The sequence below is a fragment of the Heterocephalus glaber genome, unplaced genomic scaffold, assembly GCF_053883595.1.
Source record: "Heterocephalus glaber isolate CG9 unplaced genomic scaffold, H.glaber_assembly_v1.0 deba00001452, whole genome shotgun sequence".
In the NCBI taxonomy this organism is placed as follows: Eukaryota; Metazoa; Chordata; class Mammalia; order Rodentia; family Bathyergidae; genus Heterocephalus; species Heterocephalus glaber.
In genome coordinates this window covers 1,927,551-1,948,186 of record NW_028258302.1, presented here as the reverse complement: position 1 = coordinate 1,948,186, position 20,636 = coordinate 1,927,551, and the positions used below count along the sequence as shown (strand labels likewise).

Sequence of the window (20,636 nt, the reverse complement as noted above, 5' to 3'; positions counted from 1 at the left end):
CTCTACCTTAATACTATCTCCATTTTAGTGACCTGTTTCACCAGCAGGCCTGTTACTCTCCATGACTAACTAGGTAAGTGCTTATAATGGAATAAATTGCTTTCCTACATTAAAAAAAAAAATCTAATATTTCTTCCTTGAAATCCCATATTTGCTATGTCTGAAGCTGAATTCATCATCTTTCCTTAATATACTTCCTATCTTGATAAAATAGCATAGCCTTTTCATCTAAGAATGCCTTTCGGTTTCTAGCTTAACTTTTTCCCTTTGTTAGAGAAGAAAACTTTCCAACTCATGCCTTCTATGAGGAATGACTTCTCTAAACACTCTTAGTCGTTTAAACTACTACTCCTCTCCACAGAAGGGGCTTGGTAGGTGGGTAGAATTTAACATAAGACTTGAACACCAAGGAGTTAGCAGACAGGGACTCCTAAGAGGTTTCTTTAAGAAGTGATGAAAATATTCTAATAGTAATGGCTACACAATTTTAATCAGCTAGAGTAGGAGAAATCTGCCAGATAGAGTACAAGAAAAAATCATGCTGAGTGAGTAGCAATCAGTTTTCCATCCCAGCTCCTCTAGCTAAACCTGAAGGCAGTGGCGCTGTTTGGGCTAAATCGTCACCTGCTTTCAGAGATTAAATTCATGAGGATCCTCAATTCACCATGGTAATATTAATCAGAAGAACTAATTTTAAAAAACCCTTGAGAACACTGTACTACACATAGCAGCAAGTGATCTAAGGGAGAAAAAGGCAATAGTGTCAAATGTGTATCAAATGGACATGAACGGAAGAGTACTGGCTTTTAACACAAAATATTACTGGAGGGTTGGTTTTGTGAAATAGAGCAAAACTTAAGACTGCAAAGAGGTTAAGAATCACAAGTAAGAAGAAAAAAGTTTAACCAACAATAGTAAAAAGTGAAAGTAAATAGAAAGTGCAATAAAGTCAAGCAGAGTACACAGGTATAGATTAAGAATTGATGAAAGGCAAGAACTTATTTGTAAACTTTTATTCTATCCCCATTATCCTGTTTTATTCTTCATAGCTTTTCTCATCATTTGATACAATTATCATTTACTGTTTCTCCTCTACTAATATAAGCTCCATGGGAATAGGAAGTTTTGTCTATTTTATTCTCTGTATATCCTCAAAACCTTCTGTATACTCAAGCCCTCATTTGTTAAGTGAATGAATAAACCAAGTTCTTCCAGAGCTAGAAAAAAAGAAACTTAAAATAAGATCTGACGGAAAACTTATCAAATCTTTAATCAATACAGTTCTTGCAGCAATCACGTCTTTCTACCCCCAAGCAATTTAGGACCAACCCAGCAAGTTAAATATCCAGAATATATAAAGAACTTTTACAATCCAATAAGAAGACAACCCAAGGATTTCAACAATCGTATTTACAAAGAAAATATATGAATGTCCAATGAACCCATGAAAAGATGCTGAGATCACTAGTCACCAGGGAAATGTAAATCAAAAACACAATCTTCATGCCCACTAGGATAGCCGTAATTTTTTTTAAAAGATAATAGTGTTGCAAAGATATGAAGAAATTGAAACTGTCATGTATTGCTAGTGGAAATGCAAAATAGCATAGATCCTTTGGAAAACAGTTTGGTGATTCATTAAAAAGTTAAACATAGATTTTCCATATGAACCAGCAATTCTGCTCCTTGGGTATAATACTGCCAAAAATGAAAACATATATCCACAGAAAATCTTAAACAAGAATGTTCACAGTAGCATTAAATCCTAACAGCAAAAAAATAGAAACAATCCAAATGTATGTCAACTAATGAACAAATAAAGTCTGTTAGATCCATGCAATGGAATACTCTGACAATAAAAAAGAATGATACATGTCACAACATGTACAACCTTTGAAAACATGCTAAGAAACTAGATATAAAAAACCACAAGTACGATTCCATTTATATGAAATATCCCCAAGAGGCAAACTGATATTAGTAATTAGGTTGTACATAAGTAGTTGGGTTAAATTAGATTAGGGCTAGCAGGGAGAAGAGAGGTAAAAGGAGAACAGAGACTGCTTGCAGGTATGGAGCTTCTTTTAGAGGGAGAGGAAAATGTTCTAAAATCAGATTGCAGCAATGATTGAACAACCTTGTGAATATACTAAAAAACAATTAATTCTACACTTCAAATAGGTAAATTATATGGTATATGATTATATCTCAACAAAGCTGTTGGGGGGAAAAAGTTCAGAACCATCACACAAATATCCTTTTTACTTTTTTGGTACCAGAGATGGAACTCAGGATCTTGGGCTTGTGAGGCAGGTTTGGTGCCACTGAGCTAAATCCCCGACCCACACAAATGTTCTTTTTTGGTCAAATTCCCACTTCTCTCATTAGTACAAAATCCATTCCCAAATCCCAGTGCTGGAACAGGAAGGGGAGAGTAAAGTAACGACTTCACCAGAAAGCAGCTCTACTAAAAGCAATTATCTTCAAATCAATAAACTGGAACTACTCAGTAGTTTGTTTTCTGGTGATCTCTACTATTTCCAAACATGTTGGGTATTCACTAAATATGCTTAATATAGATATATGTACAGTCCATTTTAAAAAGTTCATATACTTAAAAACATTCTAAAGGAGCCTACTCTACTATTACCTACAAATCAGCTACGTAGGCTCTACCAGTGGTGGCGAACCTATGGCACACATGCCTTAACCTGCCACAACCAGCTGTTTGTTATCACTGAAAGCTCTAAAAGATTCACCATCACTAGACTGTATCCTCTCCTTCTAAATTAAGATTAAGGCCAGGAAGAAACAAAGAGATGAGAAAGGAAAAAAAAAAAAAAATGCAAACAATCCACTTCAGCTTTTTAAGACTGAGTAGGAAATGTAACACTGAACTTAACTTGACTCTTTTGCCTCCAGTTTAGAACCATATCAATAAAACAGGTAGTAAATATGAGGAAGGGGAATATTCTGGCCAAATATCACAGAGCTACAACTTCTTCCAAACCCCAAACCTTACTTCCTGAAATTACGTAAACAGATCACAGGCTACCCTCTTCAAACCAAATCATAACTCAGTAAGTAACACAAGATTCTATTTCTGGGCCTGTCATTAACTCACTGGATAATCCTGAAGCTTCAGTCTCTCTACTTTGCTCAGTAACTTACCCACAACATCCATATCTAAAATCAAATCATGTGGTCAAATAAAGAACTTTTCCAATGTATAGATTTATTTTTATGGAAAATCTGATGAAAGTATATGAAGTTAAATCACATTTTATGTTTAAATCACCTGTACTGAACATATGTAAAATATTAAAAATCCAAAAGATTATCCAGTCCAAAAATGTTGAGCTCCATTTCAAACAACTTCTAAAGGTATTCACTGAACAAATACAGAATAATGTTTCAGAAGACTGAAAGGTTTTGAGGCTTTAAAGCTGAGCTCAGTTATATTTAGAAAACCAAGATGTCACTTCTCTGGATCCTGTATATTTAACTTGGGCATTTGATTCATGTGCTTTCCCTGGTGTAATTCAAAGCAAGAGACCTACCATACTCCTGAAAAGTAAATCAAACCTATTTGAATGTACTGGTAGAGGAATTAAATGGTATACTGCAACTGAAGACAGGAAGCTACAGTCTCTACTACTAGAATTTTATAACAAAATAGAAATTACCTGTCGTGTTCCCCAAAATCTCCACTGACTTCATACAAATCATTTCTATTCCATTCCTAAAAATTCTAATTTAGAAGTCTAGAATGAAACCCAGGAAATGTATTAATTAAAAGTTATCTCAGGTTATTCTGATGTACCAGTTAATTCAGGAAATACTGATTTAGGACAAGGACAGCAGAAAGGTTCCATTATCATTTGCAAATCATGCTCAATTGATGGTAGCTGCCTGAAATGCTTGAGAAGGTCATGTCTAAACACAACCAGAAATTAGCAGATTGCCAGAGCCACGGTGATGGGGAAGTGATAACATGCAAATCAGGTGCTGTATGCATATCTGTCATCCCTGATTCAGACTGTAGAATGAGATCTGGATTATTTCTTTTTAACTGGCAGAAGCTCCAGATGACTCAGGGAAGGTAATAAGAATAGGACTGTGACATGAACCAGGTCTCTTCAAAGTTCCTAGTACTGTACAGAAAATAAGACGTGATGTTTATAATCTTGTTGGAGAATTAAAATGCTACATGATAAACATAACATAAACTTTGTTTTAGTTCCCCCAAGGAGCCAGTATAAGCACTCATAGACCAAATACAGCTGTAATTTGGACTGACTCAATAATCAACCACGGGTTCCTGATCAGTACATGATTAAAGTGATACATTAAGAAGATTTCACTGGTAGCATTTTCCAAGGGAAAAAAATTGGAGGCTATTATAAACAAGGCATGACCCATTAGAGGGCAAACAGCCCACTTCGTATTATTTCAGTATGCATCTATCTCTACCATTATAATGCTGGCTTCTAAAGGCCCAATATAGGTCAAATTAACCTTTATATCTACCACAATGCTTAGCACATGTTTTGGACATAATGTTCTAAAATGCTTGCTGAACTAATGTAAAGAAGAAAAATGCAATACATTTTCAAAAAGAATAGTAACAGAATTTGGTACAGATAAAAACGTGAAGAGCCAAAAGAATCAAAAGAGTCAAATTATGCCAAAAAATGAGGAGGAGCTGAGGTTAGGATAAAAGAGATCTGAGAAACATAACCAATGCAATGTATGGACTTTGTCTAGATCTTGAGTCAATTAAAAACTAAGTGTACAAAAACAAAAACAAAAACAAAACTAATTGTAAAAAGGCATTTTTAAACAACCAGGAATTTGATTTATCACTTCTCACCTTTTGGCTAAGATCAAGTATAAGAATTCGATTTATGAACTGGATATTAGATGACATCAGAGACTGTTAATTTTGTTAGATACAATGATGACATATAAATGTGACAAAATATCTCTTTTAGAGATACTAATACAGGGTAAAAATAGTGTCTAAAATTTTCTTTCAAATACTTCAGCTAAAAAGAAAAAACTGAGGCATATGTGGAAAATATCTTAATTGTTAAATCTCAGTGATTTTTAAATGGTGATTTATCATTATTTTATATGCTTTAGAGTACACTCAACAAAGCAGTTGTACCAAAGTCTTTTGAGTGTTACTTGCTCTACTTTGGCATTGTACAATTAATTTCTTTTCTTTCTCAGATTTCAGGAAGTTAAGAATGACTAGTGCTTCTGAGAAAACAGCCTAGACTCATGTGTTAGCTATACTAATAGGAACCTCTTTAAATCTACTCAAAGAACCTCTTGTAAATTAATATGAAAACTGAATATGAGCCAAAGTAGTGACTCAGCTGCTACTGCTAAAAAGAAACAAAGATACAACATTAGGTCTTATTAGAAGAATAGTATACAGATCAAGGAGGGTAACAGTCCAATGCACTCTTCACTGGTTAGTTCATACTAGAGTACTGTATTGTTTTGAGCAGGACATGTTAAGAACACTTACATGTAAGGGCCGGGGATTTAGCTCAGTGGTTTCGCCGCCTGCTATACAAGCACAAAGACCCGAGTTCGATCCCCGGTACCAAAAAAAAGAGAACACTTACATGTTAGCATGCTTGCAGGGAGGGATACAGACTAGTGAAGTATTTAGAAATCAAATGGCGGGGCCGAGCATTTGGCTTAGTGGTTTCGCCGCCTGCTATGCAAGCACAAGGACCCAAGTTCAATTGCTGGTACCAAAAAAAAAAAACAAAAAAAACCACCAGAAATCAAATGGCTAGTGTAGAATGACTAAAGAAAGTGGGCATGTTTAGCTTGAAGCAGAAACACTGATCATTAGACTTCTGTCTCATCTCTACATTTGATCCAGCAAAATATTTTTCAGATGATTTCAAGAATTGTTAGTGAGAGCCGGGGATTTAGCTCAGTGGTTTCACTGCCTGCTGTGCAAGCACAAGGACCTGAGTTCGATCCCCAGTACCAAAAAAAAAAAAGAACTGTTAGCGATCAAAAAAGTGAGATAGGGGCCGGGGATTTAGCTCAGTGGTTCCACCGCCTGGCTCACAAGCTCAATGACCTGAGTTTGATCCCCGGTACCAAAACAAACAAAAAAAAGTGAGATAATCACTTTTTTTCTGTTAAAGTGTTCAATATCTTAAACTGCTTTGTGAATGTCTAAGAAAAGGATGTTCAGTATTTCTAAACTGTGAAAATTCATTTAGTCAATAAATATTTACTGAGCCTGATTTATTTGACAAACACTCCTCTAGGTGCTGAGGATACAATAATGAGCATTTTTTCCCCCATTAACTTTATTGGTACATTTTAGGTATAAAATACAGTTACATTCATCATTGGGATCTTGTACCATTACATGAGTCTCTTGGTTCTTATTTTTTTTTCCCCTTCCCTTGCCCTCCCTTCACCCCCTCCACCTTTCCCTATTTGCAAAGACCTTGTTTCCATTTTTTTCCTCTTCTCATATTTTTTCCTTTCCCTTTTTTCCCTTCCCCTACCCCTCCCAATTCCCCTGCTCTTTTAGACCTTTTCTTCCTGTTACACAATATCAGTTATACATTTTTAAAATTACAATATTAAGATCTAGGAGACATTACCACAGATTTGACAGAATTTAAAAGGATATAGAAAGCATATTACAAAAATCTTTTCTGAAATAAATTTGTCAACTTCTAAGAAGTAACTCAGAAGACAAATTAATGAAAGTAACTCTGGAGGAAATATAAAATTTGAATAGCACCTAATAATGAGCATTTTTAATATCCTAAGTATAGTTTGGCAAACAACCTGATTCTCTTTCTACTTTCCTAACCTGCATCCTTTCTAAATTTTTTACTATGCCCTCAGACTAGAACACTCAATCTCTAAATTAATGCAACCATTATCTCTTCCATAAAGCTTTCTTGATCACTATCAAAGAAAAGCATTCTCTTCTCAGCAAATCCATGGCTTTTTATCTGTAACCATTCCTTGAGAACAAACTATAGCTCTTAACTACTTCTGGATCTCTCAAAACGTCCAGAACAATGTCTTGAATGCACAGGTACTCAAAAAAATATTTGCTGAAAGAATATTCACCTTTAAATATTTAAAGTGTTATCTTGTGAAAGGCAGATGAGACCTCTACTGTTCCATAGGGAAGAATAAGGGGAAAAGAAGTTAGAAGCAAATTTTGCCTCAATTACAGCTAAATGGTCTCCTTTCAACTATCAGCAACAATAGGTGTTCTAAGAGAAGCTAAAAGTCCATATGTGAAATGCTGAAGTGGGATAACTCACTATCCTGAAAGAAGTGAGAACTATTATATACTGTATCTCATTGTACTACTAGACAAAAGGTAACTTTTGATAAAAGCTATTTGTAACAATATTAAAATTCTTAAAATTAAGGATAAACATGAATTATCCTTTCATTTATTATAAGGAATACCTATGTTTCATGCACAGTGTTAAGTACTGCCAGGTATGGTCTCATAAGAATGTTATCATTCAGCGGGCTGAGAAGTTGGCTCAGTGGTTCAAAAAAAAGAATATATCATCCAACTGACATCCTAACCATCTTAGTTTGTCTAAGCACACACCTGGATATTCCTACAGTGTCAAAACCACCTCACAACACCTTTCTCAGAATGTGTCCCTAATGTTAAGCATGACTATAAAGAGGATAAAAAGCCAAAAAGAAGTTTCCAACCCACAAGAGCCAATACGTTTCTTAATTAGGTTACCAAAGCAAATCTCATACAAATCAGAATGCCTATATCATCTACCTCAGTAAGATGTTCCTTACATGAAGAAATTCTCTAGAGTAATGATCTTCCGATATTCTGCAAAGAACCACCACGAAGCCATCAGCTGCTATTAAAACCACCTATACACACCCCTAAGTGCATTAAATCCTTCAAACAAGCAAGCTAGTCATTCTGCCTTTCTAGTTAGTAAACAGAAGAATCGGAAGGATATCTTTATATATGTCAAAAATATCTTTGATGTCTCTCACTAAAAGCTTCAGTCTTTGCTGATAGCAACACTGGCTTTCACTTATGTTTGCACAGTATTTAGTACAGTGCTCAGCATATAATAGAGGGCAAATAGATGAGTCAGTGAGAGAAATGGATGAATCCAATGTTCCTGAATTAAAAACTGTATCTTACGGCTGGGGATCTAGCTCAGTGGTTCCGCCACCTGCCTCACAAGCGGAAGGACCCAAGATGGATCCCCTGTACCAAAAAAAAAACTGTATCTTAAACCAGGTGTGGTGGTGCACACCTATAATCTCAGCACTTGGGAGGCTGAGGCAGGAGGATCACAAGTTCTGAGGTCAGCCTAGGCTACATAGTGAGTTCAAAGCCAGCCTGAACTACATAACTAGACTCTATCTCAAGAAAAAAACCAAAGCAAACAAAAAAATCTAAGCTCTTGGTTGCTTCCGGGGGACTAAAATTACTTTCTTGAAATGACCAAAATCTAATGCAAGAAAAACTTAAACCACTTACTGCACTCGGACCTTAAGCCAAATAATAATCAAATGAGTTATCAGGCCAATTTATTTACATAACTGCTTAGAAAGTAAAACACACTGATGGTACCAAGCTTTTAAAATGTCCTTCAAATGTGCTGAGATTCATATTCTTCCAAACTGTCATTTGGAAAAATCATTTTATGTTTTTTAAACTATAAAAAATAAAATATGCTCACTGTAAAGATAGGTTTGAAGGTGAAAAATAAAATTACTCATTGTTATGCTTTTCTCACAGTCTTGTCTTTTTTATTGTTGTAACTTCTTTATACACTGTCTTCCAACCCACCATGCAAGAGACAATGGCAGTAATCCAGGCATCTTCAGCAGGACCATGTTCCAAGTAATTTCTCAAAGTCTACATTTTAGAGATGTATTTCCACAAAATAAGACCAAATCTGTTTAGCAACCCTGAGTTCCATTCTAAGTCTGACATATCTTCACCACCAAAATTCTAAAGACACATAATGGAGACTTAAGCAAAAATGCTTCCAATAGATGAGAAACTGACCTAAATTTAATAAGAGAGAAAGTTACCCCACCAGTTTTATGTCCCCTAAGTTTGACAGTGAAAGACTAGAAGAGGAATGCAGGACCTGGGCTATGATGTCTGCTCTACTTGTAAGTGAGTGACACTAAGTAAATCTTACCTTGTACTTCAGTTTCTCTATTTGTCAATAGAGTATTACTTGCCCTGCCTACATCTCAGGGCCACTGTGAGGCTCCAAACTTCAATAAACTCGATAAAATGCTTTTTGAAAAGTATCAACCAAATGTAAAGTAAAAATGTTTCAAAAACACACATGTCCTATAATAAACAATATAAAATATGATTTCTTCTGATAGGCAGACACCATTTCCAATGGTGATTGCTATCCATAAATGATGGAACAAAACCATTCATCTACAACACACTTTACCTGTCTTCTCCATAAGCGTGTCACAGATTCAGGCATAACCACACCAGCAGAAACCAATGCCATACATCATTCACCTCCTGCCACAACAGTATTCCATCTCAGTTCAGAAGGGTCAACCTACTCTAAACAGCTGCATATTTGACTGCTGTCACAATAATTAATTCCCAAAGTTTACAGCCAAGCCACAGAAACATTTAAAGTTATTCTTAATAATTTAATACCCATCAGCCCAAATCCAGCATGTTAACAATAACCTATTTCCAACATATTATACCATCCCAATCCTCTAAGCAAAGAAAATCTGAAACTGTTATTAGTTGAATTCTAGCAGTCTAGCCCCGCCCCCATCCATTTCTCTCATAAATCTCAGTTATTAGAAAACTGTCCTATTAATGTTATCAACGTAAGGCCAGGTCTCAAAGATGGGAAAAAGTTACAATGGCACTAAATTCATCCAATCAATTAAGTGAATGACAACATGTCACTGAGCAGGACTCTACCTAGGCAGAATTCAGTTGTTTTTAACTTTGTACTCCAAGTCAAAACTTTGGCTGCAAGTCAGCTGACTGGGTAAAGTATCCTTCAGGGTCATCATGGAATAGTTGGCCAAGTTTTCAATAGAATCCGTGATCTTCTCTCTTTACATATAATTTGAAAATAATGAAAAATAGACAACATGGGCAGTGTCTGGAGTCTTTAAAAATTCTTTAAGATTATTTTCTAACATTAGCCCTTCTAATTACTCTGAAAATCTGAGTTCATTACAGACTACTTCACCCAATGATGATGGGAAATAAGTCAGCACAATGTAGGTCTAACTGCACCAAAATGAAATCACTTTAGATTTATGGTAAAACTCCTCAAGCAACCAGAAGTAGCCTAGAAATTATTAGAGTTGGGTATGGTGGCACACACCTATAATCCTAGCTATTCAAGAGGCTGAGGCAGGAAGATCAAAAGTTTGAGGACACCCTTGGTAACATCAAGGCCTTGTCTCAAATTAAATAAAAAAGAAAAAGAAAAAAAGGGGAGGCTGGGATGTAGCTCAGTGGCAGAATACATGCCTCACATATATGGGGCTCTGGATTCAATCCCCAGTATTACCAAAACAAAATTCTTTAAAGAAAAAAAAAGGAAATAAATTATTTGAATCTAGGCCTATCGATGGCATCAAAGTAAGAGTTCTTACTAAATAGGGTCCTACATAATTATCCCATAACATATATTCATACTTAGCCTATATTTTATCGTATATTATCTTAGCCTATATATTATCGCATTATAAAATTAAAGTTTCATGCCACATGAGTTATTTTGTGTTTCATATATTTTATCCCGATTCTACAGAAGAGTAATAATAGCTTTGAAAAACATCACATTCTCAGGTTATCAGTTAATATATATCAAGTAGAATAACAGCCAAAGGTACCTAATTACGAAATTTACTTAAAATAAGTAGAATGTCATTGTTATAAATATAAGTACAACATCTGGTTCCATGTAACAAAGATACTTTCATATCCCAACAGATGGCCCACAGTAATAATGCTTTGCTGATCTGGTTATAACAAATTCTATTAAATCAAAAATCCTGTACAGCAGATGCCTTTCCCAATTGCAGTGTAAGTCAATCTCTCTAACCAAAAGACTGTACTTTTGTTATTTGTGCACTAAAATCCAGTTATGCCAATTAAGATCGTCAAAATTCTTGACAGTTGTTATAAAATGCCACTATGGTACAGTATTTTCTGAGTTTTGGGGTGGACAAAGTAAAGGAATATCTCCCTTTATGACTGAAAAGCTAACTGTTCAAAGTGAAAAACAAAAATGCAGTTAAAGGAAGAGAGGTAAAAATACGCATTAGCCAGGTTTCCTAATGGTGGTTATGTGAAAAGCGAAATGCTGAACAAGGTCAACAGTGAAGAGCAGTGAAAATGTGATTTCTGAGCTGAGAGACTATTAGCAAGGACAAACAATAACATTATATCTGAATGTCTAAACAACACATATCTTTGTATACTACAATATTAGGTCCATGTTTAAAGAAAAAGTGTATATGATCTCAAGGTAACATTCCTAAAATCTTATCTTCGTATTTCTGGTCATGCCCTTACTTGAAATATTACCCTCCTCTAATTTATAACTAGTAAACAGAACAGTGTAGTGATTAAGAGCAGCTAAATTCTGAAAACAGACTGCAAAGGTTCAAATCCTGGCTCTTTCCATTCCTAACTATGTACCTTTGAGCAAGTTACTTAATCCTTCTCTGCCCATTTCCTCATCTGTAACACTTTGATGATAATGAAATCTCTTAGGGGTTGTGAGGATTACATAATAAAAGTATTTATATCACTTTTGTGCCAAGAGTAAGGCCTCAAAAATGTTAGTTATTATTACTTATCTCTACCACTGTTATCATCACCAACTTTATCCATATTAAAGTTCTGAAAGGAAAGACAAATATAAAGTGACTTGTCTAAAACAGAGCAAGTAACAAAATCTGTAAGTCGCTAAGTTCCAAACAGTCATTATTAAAATTCAGTGAGTACTCAAGTAACTCCTCTAAGTCTCTAAAAGCTTACGAGGGACCCTCCAAATTAGAGCAGCAGCAAACAGTAGCAAAAATAGCAGAAACACAAACCAAGAATTATTTGCTGTGTTACTGTTCCATTGACTTAAGTATGAAAGTCACCCAACCCAAACTTCAAACTGCTCATCTTACATTATGGAGTTGTTGTGAGATCAAATGAGGTAATGCATTAGCAAACATATCCAAATCATTACAGCTCTAAATAAACGTTCAGGGGCCATGTCTTACTCATTTTTATACCCCTAATGCTTAGCAAAATGTACAGCAGAGGTTATAATCTATAAGGAAACCCATGAGAGATTGTAATGCGAAGAACTGATGAAGATGGGGAAATAAGAAACCCAAATCTCCACCAACTGACAGTCAAAAATGTAGTGCATCTATATAGTGGAATATTATTTAACAATGAAAAAGGGAAATACTGATCTATACAACTTGAATGATCCTTGAAACACATGCTAAGCCAAAGAAGCCAGATACAAGACTCTATGAAATGAAACAGCATAATTCCCTTTATAGGAAATGTACAGCAGGCAAATCTACAGACATGGTTAAGTACATAAGTAACTGCCTTGGACTATGTGTGTGCAGTGGGGGAGGTGACTGCTAATGGATACAGGGTTCCCTCTCTTATGACACTCAGAACTGAGAACCCAGGGCCTTGGACTAAGCCAGTACATTTTTTTATTTTGAGCCAGGGTCTCATTAAGTTGCTAGGTTGCCTAGGCTGGGTTCAAACTTGCTATCCTCCTGCCTCAGCCTCCCAGAGTGCTGGGATTATAGACATGTGCCACCAAGTCCAGCCAAGTTTCTTTCTGAAATGACATTCTAAAAATTGCTGTGGTTATGGTTGTCCTCCTCTGTGAATACACTAAAAACCATTGTATATTTTGTATACTTTATATGGATGAATTCTATGGAATGTGAATTTTATCTCAATATGTGAAGCTGTTCTTAAAAAGATTAAGTATAAGAAGAGAACTGCCAAGCTACAAAATAACTGTCTTTAAACACTTTTTTTTTTTTTTTCTGGTACCAGGGATCAAACTCAGGACCATGCACTTGAGAGGCAGACAGCAGCACCACTAAAAACACTTTTTTTTTAAAGAAAAAAATTGTGAGCTCTGACATGTGAACAAGACTGAGACTAAGGTAGGCACATTAGGAGAAAATACTAAAAATTACCACACCATTACCTCTCTACAGATCCTGTGAAAAACAAATCTGTTATCTTTCCTTTCAAAATTCAAAGGTTACAAATCACCTCCTTCTGCTCTAGTTCAACAGTCTTCATTATGGTCACTGTTTCTGAACTGGAAGACTGAACTTGGTGCTATCAACAACCTTACGGAAAAAACTTCCTATCTTTGGTTTCTGTGCCACTGACATACTTCCTGATTCTTCTCAAAATGATTTACCTATTAGTGTATTATATGGCTCAAAATTCCAAACCTCAAAGCTCTTTCTCCACTATACTACTTCCCTCCCAATACATGTCTACTCACATGTTTTACTACCACTGCAAAATCTACATTTCCTGATTATTCATTTATATAATGACTAAATGCATAAGGTTTAGTAACTTGCCCAAAGTCCTTTGTGATTAAATGACCTTATGATGTTTCAGTAAAATAATTCCCATAGTTTAGAAAAATGCCTGGCATACAGTAAGTATTCAATGTTAGTTATTTTTTAATACTCAACCAGTATCTTGTATCAGGCCATTATCTTACTCCTAATTTCTATCAAACCAACCCCTCTATGCTTGAAAGAGCCTCTACTAATACCTCTACCAATGCCAAATTCACTTATTACTCACCAATACAGATTCTCTGTAACAGTCAAGATACTTCATATTTTTTGTGCATTTCTCTGCCTTTGCACATGTCCCTTCAATTTCCTGGAATAACCCTCTTCCACTTTGAAAATTTTTCTCACATGTCACATATATACCTTTGACCTTGGTTGCACTGTTATCCCAAACAGGAGTTAAGTGGATGTTATTTGGTGATTTTTGTAGGTTGTCTTGTTTGGTTTTGGTTTTTTGAGACAAAGGTCTCAATATGTAATTCAGGCTGGCCTTGAACTCACAGCGATCCTCCTGCCTCACTGCAGGCATGCACCACCATGCCTGGCTGTTTGGTGATTCTGATGGTCATGCTGCATCTCCAACAAAAGAAACTTCTGCTCCTCTTTCAACAACAGTTGAAGCTTTTGAAGAGACCTATGTTTTATTCCCCATGTTTCTTCATAAGACTACATCTTAACAGGCAGCCCAGTACTTTGCAGAAGTACAGTCCACAAATGCTGACTGACTTACTAAAAAATGTTTCAGACTGTATGAAAAGACATTCACTACTTTCTGTTGCCCCACCCATACTTAGCATAGTGAAAGCAGCCGGAATCTGTATTTAAATACTTTTATTCTACACAGAAGAAAAAGGGAGACTATACTAACAATTTTACCTGATAAACGTAAATAAAATAATTATTAAAAATATACTGGCATAATGGTGCACACCTGTTAATCCCAGCACTCTGAAAGGCTGAGGCAGGATGATCCCAAGCTCAAGCCTAGCCTCAGCAACTTAGCAAATCGCCATCTCTAAATAAAAAAAATTTCTAAAAGGGCTGATATGTGACTCAGTGTGAAGGCTCTGGGTTCAATCCCCAGTAACACAAAGACACAAACACACACACACACACACATATTTTTTTAATTCACTCTCAAAAAGACTACATAATGTGAAAAAAAAGTAACAGAATGCTAGCTATTTAGGAACTTAAAGAGTGACTTCGAAACAGTATCATTTATTTCACCCAAACTAATGAACTAAAAAGGCCAAAATAAACATGTTCTGGCTTCATCCAAAAAACAACTCATAATGGAATGAGAAACTCCCCAGTATCTCCAACAGCACAAAGCCAAGAACAAGATTCTCGGTAACTCCAACAGAAAACAAAAAAGAAGAGACAATTCCTCAGATTTATCTAAAAACTAAAAAATTCAATCACATCTATATACTCCACCCAATCGGGGAAAAAACACCGGGAGAGTTGCTGCTTTTCTCTAAGTATGTGCTAAGATCTAAAAAGAATAAAAGGTTTCTCTTACTATTACAGTAGTGTTCCCTGTAAAGAAAGCAATCTGTGGTCTCAAAAAAGCTAAACACAGAACGATGGAAACCTTAACCTGGAAAGGATATTAAAGAAAGAAAGAAAAAAAACCAGAAAACACATGTTTCTAAACCGAAATTTGGAGTCCAATGGTAATCAATAGAAAAGTGAAATAAAAGGGCTTCCACAAGCGGTTAACTAGTGAAACTATTGCTACCTTGCAAGAAGGGTTGCGTACATAACACAATTACATGACATCCACACTTCTTCACGAGGGAACAAAATACAGAAGTAAAAAATAAAGACAAGTAATTGTTAGGAGAAAAAGACAAGAGATACAATCCCTGGCTCTGCTCATTCAGGAATCCAGCTAGGAACACCACAGACGTGTATTACAGCAACCCAGAATGGAAAACCTTTGCCAACCAACCATATAAAAAGTAGAACAGAGAAATGAAAACTATACACATCAAAGCACCAGTAACAAGAGCTTACTCTCTTTTTAGGATTAGGCAGTAAAGAGAAGAATAAGAAGAGGTAATGGGAGATGAGAAAAAATGTCAATGAAACTAAGCCCTGGTATGTTCCCCTACAGATCTCAATTTCAGAGTACACAACTCTTGGTTCTTCCAACTAACCAACCGTGGGCCTCTGCAAAGCAAACTGACCTTAACACCTTTCACGCCACCCGTAGGAAATTAGAGGAAAAACCATCCCGTTAACCTCCCTCTTCACCAGCTGCAAAAATGGAGGCAGTGGGGGGACGGGACACCCTACCACGTGGGCAGGATGCAGCAAACACACAGAACACTAACACGTCCGCATGGAACGGCTGCTTTTGCCCTAATGCCAGCAAAGGGCCCAGCGACAGGATGGGCGGGAATGCAGGCCTCTTGCAAGGGCCTCTTCATCCAGAAGGGCACCCGAAGGCGCAAGGTACTAGCCGTCTTCCCGACCGAAAAGCGCCTCCAAGCTTGAAGGAAAGAACTCGCATCGCGCCGGGGTCGGGGGCTACCCCGGACGAGGGCGCAAGTCACGGACAGACAGAAAGAGACGGCCGCTGCCTTCAGACTCAGCGCCCCGGGGAACTACGTCCGGTTCCCCGGGGCCCCACCTGGGGGAGGGGCAGGAGGCGCGGAGCCGCCGCTCCCCAGCTGAGGGGCAGCAGCAGCTGAGAAGCGCCGCGGGGGAGGGAGGTACCCAAACCTCGAGGCCCGCCAGGCCCTAGCCCCGGCCCCAGGCCCGGCCCGAGCCCCCGCCCCGCCCGCAGCTCACCACACCACGCGCAGCGGCTGAAATGGGAGAGGGCGTCTCGCGGAGGGCAGCCCCTGCCTCGGTCCCGGGAGATGCCCCAGCCCCGCCTCCTCGCCCGCCGCCCCGGCCAGGCCGCGCGGGCGGCAGGCACTCACCTCAGGCTGCGCAGGCCGGGACGGCCCGGCCGAGCCCCCGGCCGCTGCGTGCAACTCCGCCCCCCGCGAAATGTCCCAACCGCCCCTGTTGCGAGCCGCCAGGGCCCGAAGAAGCGCCGAGAGCGGCGGCGGCAGCAAAAGCAGCCAACATCCGGGGCCGCGCACCCGGAACTACTTACCTACCCGCTCATCCCCCCGCCCCCGCCTCCCGCGACGTCGCTACGCTACCGTACAGGCGTCGGTGGCGTCAGGGTCCTCCGCGGTCGTCGATTTACGCGGGATTCCTCCGCGGGGACAAATAGTCCCCTGTGATTTCCCCGGTTCTACCTCCACTCAGCCCCAGTCAACAATTGCGGTTCGCATTTTCTAGCGGACCTGGGGTTCCTACGCCTCAGTTATGTTTGGAGAGTGAGGGTTGCAAAAGCTGCCCCGCAGTTGATCATGGCAAGGACCAGTTGCCTCGGACCCTTTCCAAGGGGCCCATGCACCCCAGGAATGTCGCCTTGTGATCTCCTCCCGCCCTCCAACCTCTGCCACCTCACCGTAGCGACTGGCACCTTAACCTTGACAAGAAACCAGGCTCCCTTTCCGACCTGGCACACCGAGGAGGCTACAGGCCCCGCCAAGGTAGAGGTGGACCTTCCCTCAAAATACCCTTCCTTTCAAAACCTCACTAGGCGCGGGTTCTAGGCCCACCTCTGCCGTGGCCTTTCTTTTGCTTAGTCATAGTTTCTCTCTACTTTAAATAAAGGACTTGGAACTCTAAAAGTCCTTCTGACTCTCAGGTTCACTATCCGGGTTATGGTCCTGCTATCAACAGGTGGAGCATTAAGAAAGGTAGTTCAGGCACCTGTTGGACTTTGGAATTTACTTCTACGTCAGTCTTCACTGATTCTCTATAAACTATTAGCACTGATAGTCTTCCTGTAATTTTACACTTAATTACAATGAGATGTATTATTTACTGTTGCTTCATTAACAATGGTCAAATTCTCCATACAGCACCAAGAACACTTGGACTCAGTAGATGTTCAGTATTTGGATACTGGGGCATTCTTTAGATGAATGCCAGGTTGGTCGGATGAGAAGACTAAAAAGGGCCTGAATGACTTGGCCTTGGAAACTTGTTTTGATCTCAATGGGATCAAACAAAGACCTCCAGTATTTAGAGATCTAAATACTCCATTCCTTCAACAAATACTGAGCATTTGCCCTTTGCAAAACATCTCCTTGCCCTATGTCCTGAGGATATGAAGAACTCACCTATTCCTTTTCTATGTAATACTCTAGCAAGATTCTAAAAATTCATTCACCCATTCATCCAAATATGTTTGCCAATCAGTACTAAGTTTGCTTGATACTACAGTACTTTAGTGCTCAAGATGTATCAATGAGCAGAAGAGAAAAATACTCTCCCTCTTGGAGCTTTCATTCTAGTATGGGGACAAAGGTGAGAAACATAAAGAGAATTTTAAAGTTTGTTAGGTGTTGAGTGCTATAGGAAAAAATAGGTTAAGGGCAATGAGGAACACTGGAAGAAGAGACAGTGAAATACTAAATAGAGCTATCAGGGTGAGCCCCATTTATAATACAACTTTAACTAGACTTGAAGGAATTGAGGGAAAGAGCCATGGAGTCATGGCAAAAGCATTCCTGAAAGTGTTAGAAGCAGTGAAGAGGCCAGGACAGTTGGAAAATAAGACTGGAAGATCAGGACAGAAAGGGGAGTCTTGTAGGCCTTTGTAAGGATCTTGACTAAAATAAAATCACTCTGGCTTGCTTTGCTAAGAGCAGATACAGTGGACCCTTGATTTATGAACTGAATTCGTTCTCAAGGGCTGGTTTAACTCAAGTTGGTCAATTGAAGGCTCAGGTTCCTCTACACAGCCTTCAAAGTCTCTCCTGTATACAGGCAGATTTCAGTGTCCTTAGAGAGACATTGGCCCAAGATTTCTCAATTAACTCGATGCTGGAAAGGATGTTGTAATGTTCCTTCCAGAACTTAAGGGTTAAATCTGTATCAGATCATCTGGAAGCACAAGCAGCTAGCATTCAAGTTGTAACTCAAGACTGTTTGTAAGTTAAAACTAAAATTCCAGTTGTAACCCAAGTTGTTTGTATGTCAGGCAAAGGATCCACTGTTAGTAACTCAAGAGTCCACTAGTAGTAGGACAAAGGTAGAAGCCTTAGGCTTCATTATCCAGAGGCAGGATGATGGCTTGGCCCAGAATGGTAGCAGTGAATAGGATAAATTAAGATATGGGTTGTATACATTAAGAACTCATAGTCTAGTGGGAAGCAAGTGGGTTATATAATTACAATACAGGGTTATATAATTACAATACACTGTGATAAGGAAAATAGTATCCTAAAAAGCAGGCCAACTTTGCCAGCTTTCCTGAGAGAGGATAGACATTCCCAAAGCCCCAAGTTGCTAAGGGAATTGGAAATTCCCAGTTTTTTGTTGGTCTACTGGCTGGATCCTCAGTAACAATAAACACTGGCCTTTTTCCCAGTCTTTTTTGTCTCAAAGCCCACCTTCATCTGAGTGGGATACAGATAGAAGAATACTAAAGAACAGTCTGGGTCATGTATTTAAGGAGATGGACAAAGCTGATGTTACCCCCACTTGAGGAAGAAACTGAGGCTAGTTGTGGGGAGGGGGGTTCTTTGTTTTTGAGACAGGGGTTAGCTGTGTAGTTCAGGCTGCCTCAGCCTCTCAAATGCTGGGATTACAGATATACCCCACCACAGCCAGCTTGGAAGGTTTTCACCTGAGACTAGAATCAAGGTCCTAAAAGTCCCAACCCAGGAATCTTTCTGAGCCACTTGAGTAGAGTCAGCCAGAGGATGTAGTAAAAGAGAAGAAAGACGTTTTTAGACTTTAGGTCCAAGTCTGGAGATTTTGGCTCCCATTCACCACCTCCTCAACTTACAAGCCTTGGGCCACTCTTCCCCTCTCAATCTGAGATTCCAAAATGCTTCTTTAAAGTGCTTGGTCTGGGAGGGCGGGGCATAGAAATGGGGAGAGAAGAGAGCTGGATAGCTAGTTGCCAGAATAGGATGGTGTGAAGGGGATCAGCTTTTACAAAGTGTTAAAAAGTGGAGGAGCAATTAAGTTGTGCTATATATGGGATTTGTGCTGAATTAATAGAGTTTAAAGTTTAGCTGCTCTTACCACAAACGCAGTGGATAACTGTGAGATGCTGGATATTAATTTGCTGTGCTGTAGTAACCTTTTTACTATCTACGTGCATCTCACAACGTGTATGGCTTCAGTACACATAATAAAAATCTATTTTAAAAAAATTTAAAGAAAAGGAAAAGGAGGAGCATACCCTCTCTTGAAAAAACGATTGTGATGGACATAGCAACAGAAGGGATTCTGGAATATTGGGAGAAGGAAAAGTTGCTGGGTGTGGTGGTGCAGGACTATAATCCCAGCACTGGGGAGCTGAGGCAGGAGGATTGCTGTGAATTCGAGGCCAGCCTGGGCTACATAGTGAGATCAAGGCCAACCCAAATTACAGAGAAACCCTGTCTCACAAAAAGAAAAGTTCAAAACCCAAATTGGAAAGGCAGACTAAGGATCAATTCTAATAGTCTGTAACTTACTTCCTGCGTGCCTACATCAAGTTCAGTTTCTTTGAGCCTCTGTTTCCGTGAAATAATAATAGCTGCCTAGCCATGGAGATCCTACACCAGTTATCATAAAACAGTAGTCCCCAAAACAGCTTTATTATGTACATGGTTGAGTGTTAACACAGAAAAAAGGAGTTCACTATCTTGGGAGGTGGGAATGGATTAGGAACGAGGCTGTGGAACAAGAGAATCCTCAAAGACAACATGGTACGTAATAAAGGTGAAGTGGAAGACTAGGGCGTAACCTGCCAAGTGAAGAGACTTGTTAACTATGGGTGCAGAGCAGCAGCTCCCAAGCCTGACAGAAGATCAAGCCCAGCCTTGCACCCAGTACCAATCTTCTGACGTGACAAGAAGCCAAGGCTAGCACCTGATGCCAATCTTTTAGCA

At 38.8% G+C, this 20,636-nt stretch overlaps 1 protein-coding gene across 4 annotated transcripts in view; it reads right to left on the bottom strand.

Annotated features, from left to right (window-relative positions):
• Positions 1-16,773, bottom strand: part of Foxj3 (forkhead box J3) — a 117,817-nt gene extending 101,044 nt beyond the window's left edge. For 2 of the 4 annotated variants that reach the window (XM_087215185.1, XM_013068168.3), the window contains exon 1: positions 16,605-16,773. The gene's annotated coding sequence lies outside the window, so the exon portion shown is untranslated. Of the gene's footprint in view, positions 1-15,972; positions 16,389-16,470; positions 16,493-16,604 lie in introns of those variants that run through there. The other 2 variants (XM_004871813.3, XM_021249888.2) reach the window with 2 other exon arrangements.
• Positions 16,774-20,636: the final 3,863 nt, after the last annotated feature.